The 15,570-nt window shown below is 40.4% G+C and overlaps 2 protein-coding genes and 1 pseudogene across 2 annotated transcripts in view; 1 reads left to right on the top strand and 2 right to left on the bottom strand.

Moving 5' to 3' along the window:
- Clcn3 (chloride voltage-gated channel 3) overlaps positions 1–3,748 on the bottom strand; it is an 82,680-nt gene extending 78,932 nt beyond the window's left edge. Inside the window, 1 exon segment of the mRNA XM_047551234.1 lies at positions 3,193–3,748. The gene's annotated coding sequence lies outside the window, so the exon portion shown is untranslated.
- A 3,798-nt stretch (positions 3,749–7,546) lies between these two features.
- Positions 7,547–8,513, bottom strand: LOC124982663 (glycoprotein endo-alpha-1,2-mannosidase-like protein; annotated as a pseudogene).
- Positions 8,514–14,091: 5,578 nt separating this feature from the next.
- The window catches only part of Nek1 (NIMA related kinase 1), a 223,133-nt gene continuing 221,654 nt past the window's right edge, over positions 14,092–15,570 (top strand). The window contains 2 exon segments of the mRNA XM_047550153.1: positions 14,092–14,292; positions 14,483–14,604. The gene's annotated coding sequence lies outside the window, so the exon portion shown is untranslated.

The following is a 15,570-nucleotide window of genomic DNA, read 5'->3' as shown; positions in this document are numbered from 1 at the left end:
GAGACAGGAGGATTGCAAGTTAAAGGCCAGTTTCAGCAACTTAGCAGAATCCTAAGCAACTTAACGAGACCCTGTCTCAAAATAAAAAGTAAAAAGGGCCAAGGATGTAGCTCAGTGACAAAGTGCTCCTGGGTTTGATCCCCAGTACCAAAACACAAAATCTTTTAAATTAAATGCAATTATTCACAAAAGCCAAGATATGGAACCAACCTAAGTGTCCAGCAATGGATGAATAAAACAGACAAAGAAAGAACAAATATTGCCTGATCTCACTTACGAATGGACTCCAAGAGTCAAACTCAAAAGCACAGAATAAAATGGTGATTACCAGAGGCTGAAGGAGATTAGTTAGGGAAAGAGAAGAGGTCGTTCAAAAGATACGAAGTTTCAGTTAAACAAGAGGATCAAGTTCAGTGATCTACTGCACAGTAAAGTGACCATGGTTACAAATACTGTATTACATATCTCAAAATTGCTATTTTAAGTGTTTTCAGGGCCACACCCACACACATAAATGACAAGAAAGTGAGGTGATGGATATGTTAGCTTTATCTTTCTACAATTGTACAGATTTATCAAAATATCACATTATACTCCACAAATACATACACATAATTATTTGCCAATTAAAAATACATAAAAAGAAACAAATTCTGGGCTGGGGTTGTATGTAGCTCAGTGGTAGAGCACTTGCCTAGCCTGTGTGAGGTACTGGGTTCAATCCTCAGCACCACATTTAAATAAGTAAACAAACAAAGGTATCCATCTACAACTAAAAAAAATGTTTTTAAAGAAACAAATTCAAGGAGTTAAATACTTGATGATTTTAAAAGGGCAAAGGAAACACACATGAATAAAAAGGTCAGATTTAAAAAGGAAGAAAGGTAAAACAATCCAATAAAAAAATACTGTGGAAGACAGGCTTTGAAAACTAGTTTACATGTTGATTTTAAAAGACAAATTGTTCAACTACTTCCTATGAGAAGGATGAGAAATATATTTATTTGGTTCCATTCAGAGCTCCTGATCAAATCTCTGTATTTCATCAATGCAAGTGAAGCAATTATGGTCCTGGTATATTTATACTTAACAAAATATTTTTAAGAATCAAAGTAATCATAGTTACATTGTTTATGTCCAGATGTGAATGTGTACATAAAAATACCACAAAAAGGGGGGGTTCATTTGTTTTCTTTTTTTGTGGTACTGGGATTGAACTTAGGAACACTCTATCACTGAGGTACATTTTCAGACCTTTTTAATTTCTATTCTGAGACAGGGTCTCATTAAGTCACCCAAGCTTACCTGGAACTTGAGACCACCATGCTTCATTTTCTGAATAGCTAGGATTATAGGCATGTACCACCACACCCAGCTCACAAAAGTTTATTAAATTAGTAGGTTTATGAGTGTTTTTCTTTTAAAACCACTATTTTCTACAATGTCTCTTTTTTATAAATAAAAATAAGTGGTCCCATGCCGTCTCTCATTCTTCTTCTCTAAAATTTAGAGCAGCAGAAATTGCAGGACAACACAGTCATTCCTGCAGTAGAGTACAGTGTGAGCTCTGAAATCATACTACTGGGATTCAGTCTCAATTCTGACACTATTGTGGAGACTTTAAATCCTTAGTGTCTCAGTTTCCAACATCTGTAAAATGGGGATAGTGAAAAGTACCTACAGCATTCATGGGTTTGGTGTAAAAATTGAGATAACCCACAAAAACACTTAGAAAAGAGCCTGAACCATAGAATATGCTCATTATGAATACTTATTATATTGTACTATATTATATATTTGTGAGGCCTGCTGACAAGTCTGACTACAAAGTAAGCTGGAGGTTCTACAAAGCAATGATAGTTGCCAAGCCCCACAGGATACTGCTTTGATATATGACCCACCACAGAGATCAAATCTGGCTTCCTGAGTGGTCTGAAAATTAGTCCCAACATGTCACAACAGGAAATGGAAAGCCTATCACCAACATGATCTGGACAATTGCCAATTTTCTAACATAAACCCAAAACCTCAACAAATCTGTTCCCTTGAACTGTCTGTATCCAAAATGAAGCTAAATATTTACATTCCTAATGAGTTATATATGACTGACAACACATGTTAAAGCACAATTTTCAAGTAAAGATATAAATACTATACATTCGTAGTGACCTCTTAAAATAATTTGACCTGTGGTTCAACGAACCAGTCTTTTAGGCAGGAAATGGGGAAAAAGAGGTGGAAGAGGAATGCAATCTCTGAAAGATTCTGCCAACAGTAACTGCCTCTAATAACTAGAGGTCATGTAGTATATTCAATTTGAGAAAATAGCTATAGGTCACACACATAGTTTTTAAGCCATACTACTGTAGTAGCAGCAGTAGCACCTTTTAAGATGAAAGTCAACAATCACACATAAGCAAACTTCCATTTGTACTCTTGAACTAAACAAATACTATTATATTGTACTGACTTACAAAGGCAGGTAGAACTGACAGTTAAATTATTTCCATACTGACTTCATCAAGAAAATAAACTTCTAAATTAACTCTTTATGGATAAAAGGAAAAGCATTTCTGGAGTCAACAATTATATAAGCCACAATGATGCTGCAGGAACTGAACTGCATGGCTCAAAAAGTTTGTTTGTACAACTGAACTTTTGAATCTCATATGTGTATATTCCTGGTCACTACTGATTCAGTTATAAACAGGAATTTTTTCAAAGGAACAGAAATGTCAGCCTTTCATATGCATCGTGTATATGTAATTATCTCCTATGTGCTCCACAGTTCTAAAATGCCATACAAATAAAGAATACCACAGAACCACAGTGTATTGGCTTCTGTGGTCCAACAAATTTAACACCAAAACACAAATGTTTTTATATACACAAGTCTAAAATAGAAAAACTGAATATAATTTTTAAAATTGGGTAAATTTAGCGAAAGGAAAATCCACTCAGTTCAAAATTAATCTTTTCCTGGTTCATACTTCCATTCTACTCAGGTCCTTCGACGGTTCCTGAAGAAAAAGGGTGAAATTTCAAATAATGAATGAGGAACCAGAATGAGTTTAACATCACGTAGGTCCATCTGTTGTAAAATAAACCAACATGAGAGCCCTAGCCTCACAGTTGACCCAAAATCCGTCAACATGACAACTAACGAATCTTCGCTGGCACAATTCAACTCACCTCGCAGCTCAGAGGCATAGCAAAATCGGTGGCTGTGTTTTGGGCTGCCTTTGGATTCTGCATCTGTTTCAAACCTAAATCTACCCAGGGAGTTTCACCTGCAGAAACCCTGACCACGAAAGCTATCGCGATGGAAAAGATACCTGGTGTTTTCTACTGAAGCGATTACGTAAATTTTGCCAGGTGGGACTTTTTTTTGTCCTCCTTCAAACACGGGAGCAGCATTAAGTTAAATCCTCTTGCTTTGCAGGGCCCCAGAGTCAACCTGCTAATGTCCAAAATTAAAAAAAAAAAAAAAAAAAAAAAAAAAAAAAAAAAAAAAAAACCCTCCAATCACACTCCCCTCTTAAGAGACTAAAATTGAATCCAGGCTCCAATTCGGGGGTAAAATAGGACAGCTTTCAAGCCACCACACCCTCCTTCCTCATTATCCAGCCCGATTCCAGGCCGCGGGCGAACTAGGACTCTGAGGAAGGGACTCCGGGTTCCGGACCGGACCGGCCCTGACCCACGGAAGGGGAAGAGAAGCGGCAGGAGTCCGGAGCCAGACAGGTACGTCCCCAGCGTCGACGCGTGACGTCACCGCGTTGACGCGAACGGCCGTTCAGCGTCCGGCCGCCCCTGAACCTCCTCCTCTGGCCACCCGCGGAGCCTCGTCGGCGCCTATTGGGCGCGTGGGAACAGTGGGCGGGCTGGGGCTGGGGCTGGGTCGCGAGGAGGAGGAGGAAGAGGAGGAGGAGGAGGTGGAGGAGCGCGCGAGCTGGCTGCGCCCAGGGCCGCGCTCGCCACCGAGCCCTGGCTTGGCGATCACCTCACGTCACTCACGCATTTTTGCTTGCCCCTTCGGTGACCTCGGAAAAGGACAGGAGGAGGCCTCCGTGGGGAGGCATTTTCGGAAGGCTGCCGGCGCGCTCTGCTCCAGCGTCATTGCGAAGCTCGCCTTCCACTCCAGCGAGAGACCACAGTGCCCGGGAGCAGCGCGCGGGACACCAGCGAGCCCCGGACCCAGCCGTGAAAAGCCACAGCGGCCTTCAGCGAGCCCTAGTTCTCAAACAGACGTGGGCCTTGGAATTTAGAACAGTACCCAGTGTCTGTGCCTATAGTTCGCGGACAGAGTATGCAACGGTGTCATCTCGCCTTATACGTCGTCGCCGGTTTTGTGCCCAACATACATGGGAAGAAAACTGATAAACCCGAATTTAGCAATCACTCACTTTCAAAACTAACATTCGAAAGTTATCTTGGGGAAATATATCATCTGAATTCGTTCCCTGTACCTTTATTCTGCCCTATCGTGTCACAGAATTCAATGTGCCAGCTCCCCGTGCTCTAGGAGCTAAATTCCGGTGCACGGCTAGGAAATGCAGGGGAAGAACGCCTTGGCCACAGCTGTAGCTTGCCAGTTAGCTTGGTGAGCAGGTACAGACTTTGCACGTCTTGAGCAATGGGTGGCAGAATTAAGACCTGTGAATGTTGAGTGGCTCATGTATAATTAATGTTATGAATATATATAGTAGTACTGCCTGTTGTAGTAGTAACTTATTAATTCTAGGCATGTCTTAGTCTTTATAAATTTTCTATATTCACATATATATGCTCCATCAAGTTTGTATCATAGGTAGGTTAGCTATTTGTGTTTAGCAAGTGAGTTTTGTCCATCCTTTTTGCTGGGGGTGGGGCAAGAGGATTGTGGGCCTGGGCTTCAAAGCGTTAGTGTCCATGGTGATGATGGGGGTGTCCACAAGGCAGTCAAGCTGCTTATGACTACTTTCATGACTTCTATTAAGGTAGAATTTGTAGAACCATCATACTATAGAAGCATACTTTTCTTTCACTTTAAACATTGTTAGGTAAATTTCCTAGCTTCTTTTTAGAAATCAAGGGAAATCAAGCAAAAATTTTTCTATACAAAGAAATTTTTCACAAGAGATTTGCAGATGTTTTATGTTTTCTTTTCTCATTGTAGATATGTAGCCTAGTTTTGGAAAGAGGCATCTAGATTTTGATTATAGTAGACAGTAATCAGTCATCTATCTGCTTTCTTTAAAGATGAAAAAAAATTTTTCACTGTAGTGTTTGTTCCTTCTGGTGGGTTATACCAAGGTCACTTTTATGTGGACTAAAACAAGTCCACTTGTATATTTGGTAATACTGTTTATATTATGTATACTTTATTCACCTCTGAAAACTTGTTTTAAAATTCATAGTTTCTGGTATCTAAAACCATCACACCAGAAGTTCCCAATCTTCACTTTGCATCAGACCTCTTTTAGGAGTTAAAAAAAAAAAAAATCTTTAATTAGGCCCCATTCCCAGAAATTCTGTTTTGTTTGATTTTGGTATTGGGAATTGAACCCAGGGTGTTCGACCACTGAGCTACATCTCCAGCCCTTTGCCCATTTTATTTTTTATTTTGAGACAGTCTCATTAAATTACTGCCACTGGCCTTGAACTTATGATCCTCCTGCAACAGCCTCCTGAATTCCTGGAATTATAGTTGATATGCGTGCACCACAGTGCCTAACTTTAATACGTATTTTTAAAAACCCTCAGTATGCAAGAAGTATTTGAAAACAGCAAAATAAGTTATCCAAATAAGGTCAGATTATTCTATTTTAAATCAATGTTTTTTGTTGTTATTGTTAGGACTGACGTTAAGCAGTAATAAGAAAAACTCTACCAATATTCAAATTAGCTTTATGCCTTCCAGACTGCCCCCATACACGGCCCCCAACCAACCAAATCCTTAAGACCTCAAGGAAGAGAAAAAGAAGAAAAGTATTTGACTTACAATAAAATTTAGCAATTTTAACCAGGTCCAGGATAGCCTGTTCTGTAGTCTTGCTGGTAACCTGGCAGATACAAAGAGAAATGACTGATGAACATGGTCAGTGAGTGAAAGTGGGTTAAACCTTACCCTCTTGTCAGTAATTCTACTCTGAGAATGGTGGGTTGGATTTTTTTAGAACAGGGAAAAGAAGTCTAAAAGAGCACTGGGAATCATCTGTTTCTCCTTGATTCTTCTAGGAGCTCTGAACTTTTCTTCAAGTGAAAAACCAATACATGAGATTATTTCCCGTAATAACAATACATTTTTAAAAGTTCAACAGAAAACCAGGAAAACAAGCAAGGCTATATCAATCTCATAGATCTGTCTCATATATTGTGAATTTTTCAGAACAAGAATTTTTACTGCTTATGTTTCATACACATTGGAAAGGGGGAATAGGAAAGATAAAGATACTCTATTAGGAACCCAATGAGGTGCCATGTGCCTATAATTCTGGATGCTAAGGCAGGAAGATCACATAAGCCTACTGGGCAACAAAGTGAGACCCTGTTAAAATAAAAACAAACAAAAAAAGACTCTTAATGAAATAGCAAAGTTCTAATCTAGATTTTCCTCCTGATTCTACTAGCCTCAGAGAAGTAGTTGAAAATGACCTTCTCGTCCTTTGTCTTTTTTCCAAAGATAATATCAAGGTATCTTGAATAGCTTTGCATTCCTGTTTATATTGGAGGCCTTTGACATGGCAAAAAGTTTTCCAGTTTCATGTGATTCTTGTCTGTAAAATCCTGCCTGAGCCTCAGGTGGAGGCTCACGTCCTCAAGACATTCTCTCAAAGTGATACCCTTTCTCATGTTCTGCACAGCTAAAGATTCAGTGTTTCATTTTATTCTTCCTAGAAATATATTATGATAACCCTCTCCAGATAGCTGACTCTCCTCACCATGAGACCTTGCAGGTGACCGAATCCAGAAAGTAAGAAACTCGGGAGCCGACTACTGTTTTTTTTGTTTGTTTGTTTGTTTTGGTGTTCCAGGGCCCTGCTTTAACACAATTAGCATATTATTTTATTTGTAAATAAGCACCAGTTAACTATTCCCTCTAGAAACCTCAGGTAAATTAATAATGTCTTGAGCAAACTCTTTCTTCATTGTGCTAAAACTATTGCCAGCCCAGCCCAACTCAGTTTTTCACAGATTAGAAACTGAGGTCTTGAGGGCAAAAACCCTTTCAAGAGCAGGGACTGGGTGAGTCCACTATACAACCACCACCTGCCGCAGAGTTCAAAGCCAGAAGAGGTTATAATGAAAGTGCTTAGTCTAAGTGTAGTCACCTGCCAGCCTCTACTCTTTCCTCAGAAATACCACCTTGCTTCCCATCACAGGTGAGCAACCCAGCACTGCTTGCCTGAAGAAAGGGGTCCTGGCCTGATGGCCCACCCAGAAGCACCCAGACACTGGCTTGGGTCCAGTGAGTGTCTACAACCTCAGCTGAACCATAGGGTTAACACCTTCAAGCCAGGTCTGGATACCAGCACCTCGTGCTCTTATTCATAGGTCCCTCACGTCAACCACTCTTCTCCTAAATGAAGTGCTATGCCCAGAATTGGGTCAGCTCCAGGTACAGTCTGGGCTGATGAGGCAGATAATCCAGTCACAGACAAAGTTGGTTGGTCTTTTCTTGGGAATGGCCTCCATCAGGTCACCACTCATTGCAAGGGGTGATGGAGACGATCTCAGGCCCCAAAGTCAGGGCTCCCTCAGGGGTGTCTCAAAATACCATTGAGTCTGTTCCAAGTATTGTGGTTGTTCCAGGGCCCGGTGGAATGTAGGGCCAGAGTCATTGTAGCCAGATGCCACGGGAAGAATGGATATGTGGTTGTTGGCGTCACAAAAGTTAATTCACAGCTTTACAGTTCTGATGGGAGGAGCCAGGAACCAAAGGAGAAACGATTGGAAGCAAAGTTAAGCGTAGGTGCCATCGAATCCTGCAGCAAGGATGTATTTATTGGGTGTGGCCCTTCTCCTCCGGCAGCTCTATGAAGACCCCCATCTAGCGGGTTTTGCGGGTTGAGTGGGTCCCGTTTGGTATGGGGAGATGGGTCCAGGCCTCCAGAGCCCTCGGGTATGAGTCGTGTGCATGAGAGAGCGGGAGGCTCTGACCCATGTTCTTAGAGTCGTAAACTGCACCAGGGGAGCCATACTTGTATGTTGTACGATGGGCTGTGTACAGAAGAGCAGGTATAAGGTCATCTGAGGGTCCTGGGTTATCATCAAGCATGCCAGGTGGGAAGCAGGAGAGAACCAAGACACCAATGGCAGCTTCCTTGAGTTCTCTTGAGTTCTTTGTGCTCACGTAGCACGTCAGGGATCCAGGAGCTGTAGGGCCCCAGCTCTGGGTAGAAGCTGGAGCACAAGCCATTGGTTGCGGCAGGGATAGTGGTGGGGGAAGTAGTGGATCGAGATCTCAGACACCAATGCGGCACCATGATGTGGTGCCCCGGAATGCGGTGGCCCTCACACGGTGGGCTCATGTACCAGGAGCAGTGGAAGTCACAGGTCTCAGTAGACAGGCTCTGTCTACTCTGCTACTCTGCTCTGGGGCGTGCTTGGCCTCCGCGGAAACCTGCCCTTGCGAGCTACTGGGGTCTGCGGCACTGGGGTTCAGCGAACGTCGCTCGAAGGGCGCCTGCTCCCAGACTCTGCCCAGAATCCAGGGCCTGACTAATATTTTATCTTTGCATATTGAACTCGGCCTAGCAGATTAAAATCCAGAAATTCATCGGGTGGCTACGGTTTAAGTCCCGGGTACATAGTTGATGGTTAGTTTAAACTACATAAAGTTAGAGTAGATTTTCAGGAACCTAGCTTAAAACTAAAAAATTCTTCTGGAAGAAGATGGAGCAGTAAATGAAAAGACACCAATTTTTTTCCCTTGGACTTGAAGATTGTGTGTCTGTAAGAGATTTGAATTTTAGAGAATGCTTTTCTTCATATTTAAAGTTTTAGGTCCTTTTTGCCTCCAATCACAAATGATTGCTTCTTGGTCAGGGCAGGTCAGGATGGTTTATTCAAACACATCAACCTACACATATCTGTGGTTTTTTGTTTTTTTGTTTTTTTTTAATAAAATTATCATTTACATAGTGAGATTACAAAGGGAAAACACTCAGTGTAGTTCTGACAATGTTTTGCATTCTGGAAAGAAAGAATGACAATACCCTGGCCTTGAATGTTTGTCCCCATCATCTAGCATAGGACTCAATTAATTATGAATGCATGACAATATATTTCTAATACAAAATTCTTTAGATGCCAGTAGTCCCTTTCCCCTTGCCATATTATACTACCACTATTAATAAAGATTAAGGGAATTTTCATATTTTTTTCTATCAGAAAAGAAGCATGTAAGTATAATTTACAACTACTTTTAGTATCTGGAGTCCATTATAATTATCAGAATTTTTTAAAAAGTTAGTTTATGTTGGCATTTCCTTACATTAAAATATTATAGCAGCATTTCTTGATTAAAACAAACATTTTTTTCAAATGACAAAAAGTAGGATATTGCTGTGGTTTGACTGTGATTTGTTCCCACCAAAGCTCATATTGGAATTTGTTCCCCAATATAACCGTTTTAAGGGGTGGAGGCACCTTTAAGAGGTGTTTAGGTCATGAGAGACTAGATTAACCACTTCCAGGGCAGGTTGTTAAAAAGCAAGGCCACTCCTCATGTTTTGTCTCTTCTGCACATACCCACTTACCATTTTGCTTTTCTGCCATGTTTGTGACACCACCTGAGGCCCTCACCAGATGTTTCTGCCTGACCTTGGACTTCTAGCCTCCAGAACCATGAGTTAAATAAACTTCTTTCCTTTATAAATTACCCAGTCTCTGGTGTTCTGTTGAAGCAACGGAAAAGGACGAAGGCAGAGACCAATAAGTATACAGAAGAGAAATCTAGAAATAGATACAAATATAAATATTATATTGAATATGTGATAAAGGTTACATTGAAAAATCACTGGAAAAGGAAATGATACTTAACAATTGATTCTGGTATAACTCTAGCCTTCCCCCTAAAGGATACAAAGCTGGTTTCCCTAAATTAATTATAGAAAAATAAACAAATTTCAAATGTATCAGAGATATTAAAGCAAAAGAAATTTTAGTTTATTTGGATAATCATATGGGCAAAGGAGTATCTTCTTAGCAAGATTGGAAACCTGGATGGCAACCACATAGAAATTTACAAATTTTTGTATATACAGCAATACCGTAAAACAAAACAGTAGAGGTTGGCAGAAAACATTTGTTCCATAATATAACAAACAGGTAGTTTCCAGGGGCTGAAGACATAGCTCAGATGGTAGAGTGCTTGTCTCACATGCATGAGACCCTGGGTTTAATTCCCTGCACTACAAAAAAAAACAAAACAAAAAAAACATATTTTATAAATAGCTCCTACCAATTAATAAAAAAGATAACCTAATAGTAAAGGAGTAAAGGATTTGAAAGGCAATCACAGGAAGAAGTTCAAGATTTTTGCAAAATTGAGCCAGGCATGTGACATATGCCTATAATCCCAGCAACTCAGGAGGCTGAAGTGGGAGGATCACAAATTCCAGGCCAACCTGGGCAACTTTGTAAGACCCTGTCTCAATTTTTAAAAAAGGGTTTGGGGGTATAGTTCAGTTTCTTGGATTCAATCCTCAGTACTACAAAATAATAAAGAAAATTGCAAAATTAAGAGAAACAACAAGTGCTTGTGGAAATAGGCACTTTTTTTGTATAAACTTATTGGGAGTGCAAGTTTATTAAATTTGTAATAACCCAGAGTGTGGTAGATTATTTCCAAATATGGCTGCCATTGATTTTTTTTTGCCCTCCTTATAAATGTTGCCTGAATGTGAGCCTTATTTTTGCCAAGAATGTGTCAAAAGTAGTGCCACATTTGTTCATGGCCTAGCTTTTAAAAAGATGGGCAGCTTTATGTCCTCCTAATTTGAAGCTAGCTGCCATGTAAGAAGTATGACTGTATGGAGACCACAATGTTGTGAGCAATCCCAGTTAGCCATGTAGGATTATGGAGAAACACCAAGGCTCTAGACATGGGAATGGAGCTTCTTCTCTTTTAAAATGTTTTTTTAAAAAATTTTAGTTGTCAATGGGTCTTTATTTTACTTATTTATATGTGGTGCTGAGAATCGAACCCACTGCATTGCACATGCCAGGCAAGTGCTCTACCACTGAGCTACAAACCCAACCTGAGTGAATCTTCTTGAACCATCCTGTCCAGCAAAGTTGCTAGCTGAATGGAGATAAGTCAGTTGAAGCCACATGGAACAAAAGAACTCTCCCTGATTTCCTGCTCACAAAACTGTGAGAAATAATAAATTGTTGTTTTAGGCCACTACGTTTTAGGGTGGTTTCTTACACAACACAGAATTTGAAAGGCAATCACAGGAAGAAGTTCAAGATTTTTGCAAAATTGAGCCAAGCATGTGACATATGCCTATAATCCCAGCAACTCAGGAGGCTGAAGGGGAGGATCACAAAATACAAAAAAAGTATTTATTTAAATGGAAATATGAATACTTTGTCAAAATTTATCTGTATATCTACTTTTAGGAATCTCTGCCTTAGAAATAGCAATACCATTGGAATCAGTTTCTGTTGACTGAGTGACTAGATTTTGGTCCATCCATATCATGGAATATTAATATCATTGACAAGAATTAGGTGATCTCTGAAGAGATGTTCATGATACACTGTTAAAAATGCAGGTTGCAAAATAATATGTAAACTAAAAATGCATTTTAAAGGATTAAGACTAAAATACATAAATACATGCTTATTTATATTCTTATGAACTTAGAGAAAAATGTAGATGATATTTGTTAAACTGTTAATATTGATTTCATGGGGGGAGTGTGCACAGAGGTAAGCTCTGAATATTGAGACTGCAAGTTTTATTTTTACTTTTGCAGTTGGATTGTTGTTAGGAGCAAACGTTTCTTTTGTTTGAAAGAAAAATCCAATAAAATATTTAAGGAAAAGGAAATAAACCCCAAACCATTTTGTTGTAAAAAGTAAAAAAAAAAAAAAAAAAAAAAAATGAAACTACATAAAGGTATGTAAATCAGAAGGGAAAATCTTCACGTAATCCTCTGAACCCTGGTAAAACAACCTGTTTTATTTACTCAACAATATATCAAGGATATATTTCTATGTTAATAAAAATAGATCCTGCTTATCCTTTGTAATGACTTTAGACTATTCCATTGTTTGAATATATTATAACTTAATTCTTTATTAGACATTTACATTCCTAATTTTTCCTGGTTATAAACAATAATAGTTACCCTTGAATGTATATCTTGGCATTTTGGTTCTAAAAGTGAAATTGCTGAGTTCAAGGATAACTGTATTACTAGCATGATTTCTAGAAAGATTGTAGCAGTTTATATTCTCACCAACAGTTTATGACAGGAGCCTAAAGAATTATCTAAGAACCTATCTACTACCTACTCCTGTAAGCAACAAAAAAGAATCTGCTTAGATTAGCAATTGGCAATGTTTTCAAGTCATTTCACTGTGCAGAGGGTAGAATTACTGCATGTGGGTAGAACTATAAGTTATTGTGTATTCAGATATCTAAATTCCAAAGGACTAACCAAGGGTGGGAGGAGCCACAAGGCCTAGAAAAGGAAAGAATAGGGAAAATAAGTCCTTGTAACCGCATCGAAGTTGGAGAGAGAAACCCAGGCAGAATTTCTCCAGCGTGCCAGTTTGGGTGACTTATAGTGCCATCTTCTGGCAAAACTTTGTATTTGCATGCTAGCAAAAACGTATTTCTTAAAAGCACCACCAAACTAAAGACTGTCATGAGAACCCAGAGAAGTTGTCTTGGGGTCTCTGGTGTGGGTGAGAGGATGGAATAGAAAGTGGTTGATTTCTTTGAAACAAAGATCTGAATCATTAGAACTAGGTCTCTGGCATTCTGTGATCTCTCCGTGGTGGCCACATACAGCACTGGGGAGAAATTAATATAGTATAAAAAGCCACTACCCTCTTCAAGTTCGTTTTCTCCAATATCTCCAGGTTACTCCAGGTGAGGCAGCCTAGAAGGCTGCAGGATTACCGAGTTGGACTACTCGGGAAAACATTAGATTTGATTTCAGGGGAATCTGTTCCCAAGTATTTTTGCAAGTCCTGCAGTGAATAAAGGTACTTAATACAACATTGCAAAACCCTTCAACATACATAATGATGTAAAGGCACACCTTTTTTTTTTTTTTTTTTTTTTTAATTTCAAGGCTTAAAAATACTTCCTTGTTCTAATCAGCCAAAATGTATTTTGGGGGGAACAAAAAAAAGCTTGCTCTTTTTAAAAAAAAAAATTACTTTTAAAATGTGAAATCTCTGCTTGGTGAGATGGCACATGCCCATAATCTCAGTGGCTGGGGAGGCTGAGGCAGAAGGATCTCAAGTTCAAAGCCAGCCTCGGCAGCCTATCGAGGCGCTAAGCAACTTATCTAGACCCTTTCTCAAAAAAAAAAAAAAAAAAAAAAAAAAAAAATTAGAAATTAAAAAAAGCGGGTAGGAGCTGGGGATGACTTAGTGGTTGGGCACCACTGGGTTCAATCCCCGGTTCCATAAAAAAAAGTGACCGCCCTAAGGAGGAAACGCTTAAGATGAAAACAAAAACCCTTTCTCTGTGTGTACTATATGCGGGAAAAATTCATAAAAAGCTTTATTCCACATTAGCTTCTATTAGTGAACTCTTCCCCTCATTTCTGCCCTGACCTTCCTTTTCACCGTCAGTCACATACTCCACCCTCCCTCCACCCCGGCTCCCGCCGCAGTGCCCTAGCGCAGGCTCGCTCGGGCCCGCTCCGCCCCGCCCCTCCCGGCCCCGCCCAACTCCGCCCCGCCCCTCCCGGCCCCGCCCAGTTCCGCCTCGCGCGAGTCCGCTGCACCCAGCCACCTCCGCTGCGCGCCGGATTCCGCGCGCTGACGTCACACGCCAGCGCCGGTGACGCGCCGGCCGCTCCCCCTTCTTCTGCATTCGCTCCAGGGTTTGGGGCACCAGGGTGCGTTGTCTTTACCCTGGACTCCGGAGCAGTTGTCCCCATATCCCGGAATCTAGAGCCACTATAGCCAGGCAGGAGGACGTGGCAGTCAGGTCGCCTCCCAGTCCTAGACGCTGCCCGCGCCCTATCTCTCTTGGCCACTAGCAGCGACCTCTGCGAAGTTGGACGGGCGGTAACGGAGGCACTCCCCCTGCTGCCACCCGCCGTTTCCAAGGGGGTCAGAAACCAGTTTGTTTATTTCCTCGGGGTAGTGTGGGCCGGTCTCAGTCAAGTTGTGCGAGGAGGGACGGAGGAGTCAAGCCTGAGGTGTCAACCAAAGGCGGGTGTCAGGTGTGGGGGTCTCAGTGTCCCCTTTCAATCTGGGCTGTGAACTCCCGCTGCTTAGGCAGATTTGGTTTCTCTTTCAGGATGTCATTTTCAAAATTCAGGATGGTGCCTCTGCCTCATTAAGCCCCTTAGGAAGACTACCACATCTAGACCGATCTTTTGATCAGCACCGTTATTCCTACTAAATTCCTGTGACATTGAGGTGAGTTGCACTTGGGGGAAGCAGTGATGTGCAAAACAGTAAAATCATACTGGAAACGAGGAGACCTGTTTATATTTGCTTATATAGAGATTGCATGGATACTCACCTTAAGTCTTTGCAGGGATATAAAATGGTAATTCTCAGAAGGAACTGTAAGTACTTCAAAACGGTCCTTAGACATTTTTGAAAAGATAGAATTATAATGGAATTAAATAATAGAAATCTTAGTATGGAGAAACGATAATTTAAATTGCTTATGTTAGCTCCAATCTTAAATTACCTACATTTTAATTAGAAGGAGATAATAGTAGTTAACTGTTTATCCCATAATCTTACTTTTTTATTTCCATGATTTGACACAGTTTCCATATGTAAAGTATTAAAAGTTCTGTTACTCTAAGAGTTAATCATAACTTCCATGTGTGTGGAGGGGGTGCTCGGGCCTTGTGCATGCTGGACAAGGTCTCTCCACTGAGCTCTAGCCCCAGCCTCCATAACCCTTTTTTATGCAGGTCTTAATTTTATTTTCTCATGTAAGTTCTGCTCCAAGAAGCAGATTTTTTTTATTGCCCGAGTAAATTACATCAAAAATATTTATGAAGGATTAAAAGTAGTATCCAACCTAAGCTAATAATGGCCTTTTCTTATGATGCAGCAGTATTGTAGAGATGATGGAGGGGAGCCAAAAATGAAGAGAAGTAGTTCTTTGTTTCTAGTTTGTCTGGTTTTAGAGGATCTACAGATCTAGTTCATTTAAAATTGTCCGTTGTTCTCAGTGAAAATTAAGGAGCCTATTTTGTAGGAAAACAGGTTTTTGCATAATAAAAAAGTCACTGTCAGAAATTTGGTAAAGATTATGGAACTTGACCACAGGAGTTCTTTTGAGGTCACGTTAATAATACATTGACATTGTTTTCCAAGTAAATTTTACTCTTGTCTAATCTGTCATGAACATGACACCTTTTC

The sequence above is a fragment of the Sciurus carolinensis genome, chromosome 4 (genome assembly GCF_902686445.1).
Source record: "Sciurus carolinensis chromosome 4, mSciCar1.2, whole genome shotgun sequence".
NCBI lineage: Eukaryota > Metazoa > Chordata > Mammalia > Rodentia > Sciuridae > Sciurus > Sciurus carolinensis.
The sequence above is the reverse complement of the archived record's forward strand: the minus strand, read 5'-3'. Positions and strand labels throughout refer to the sequence as shown.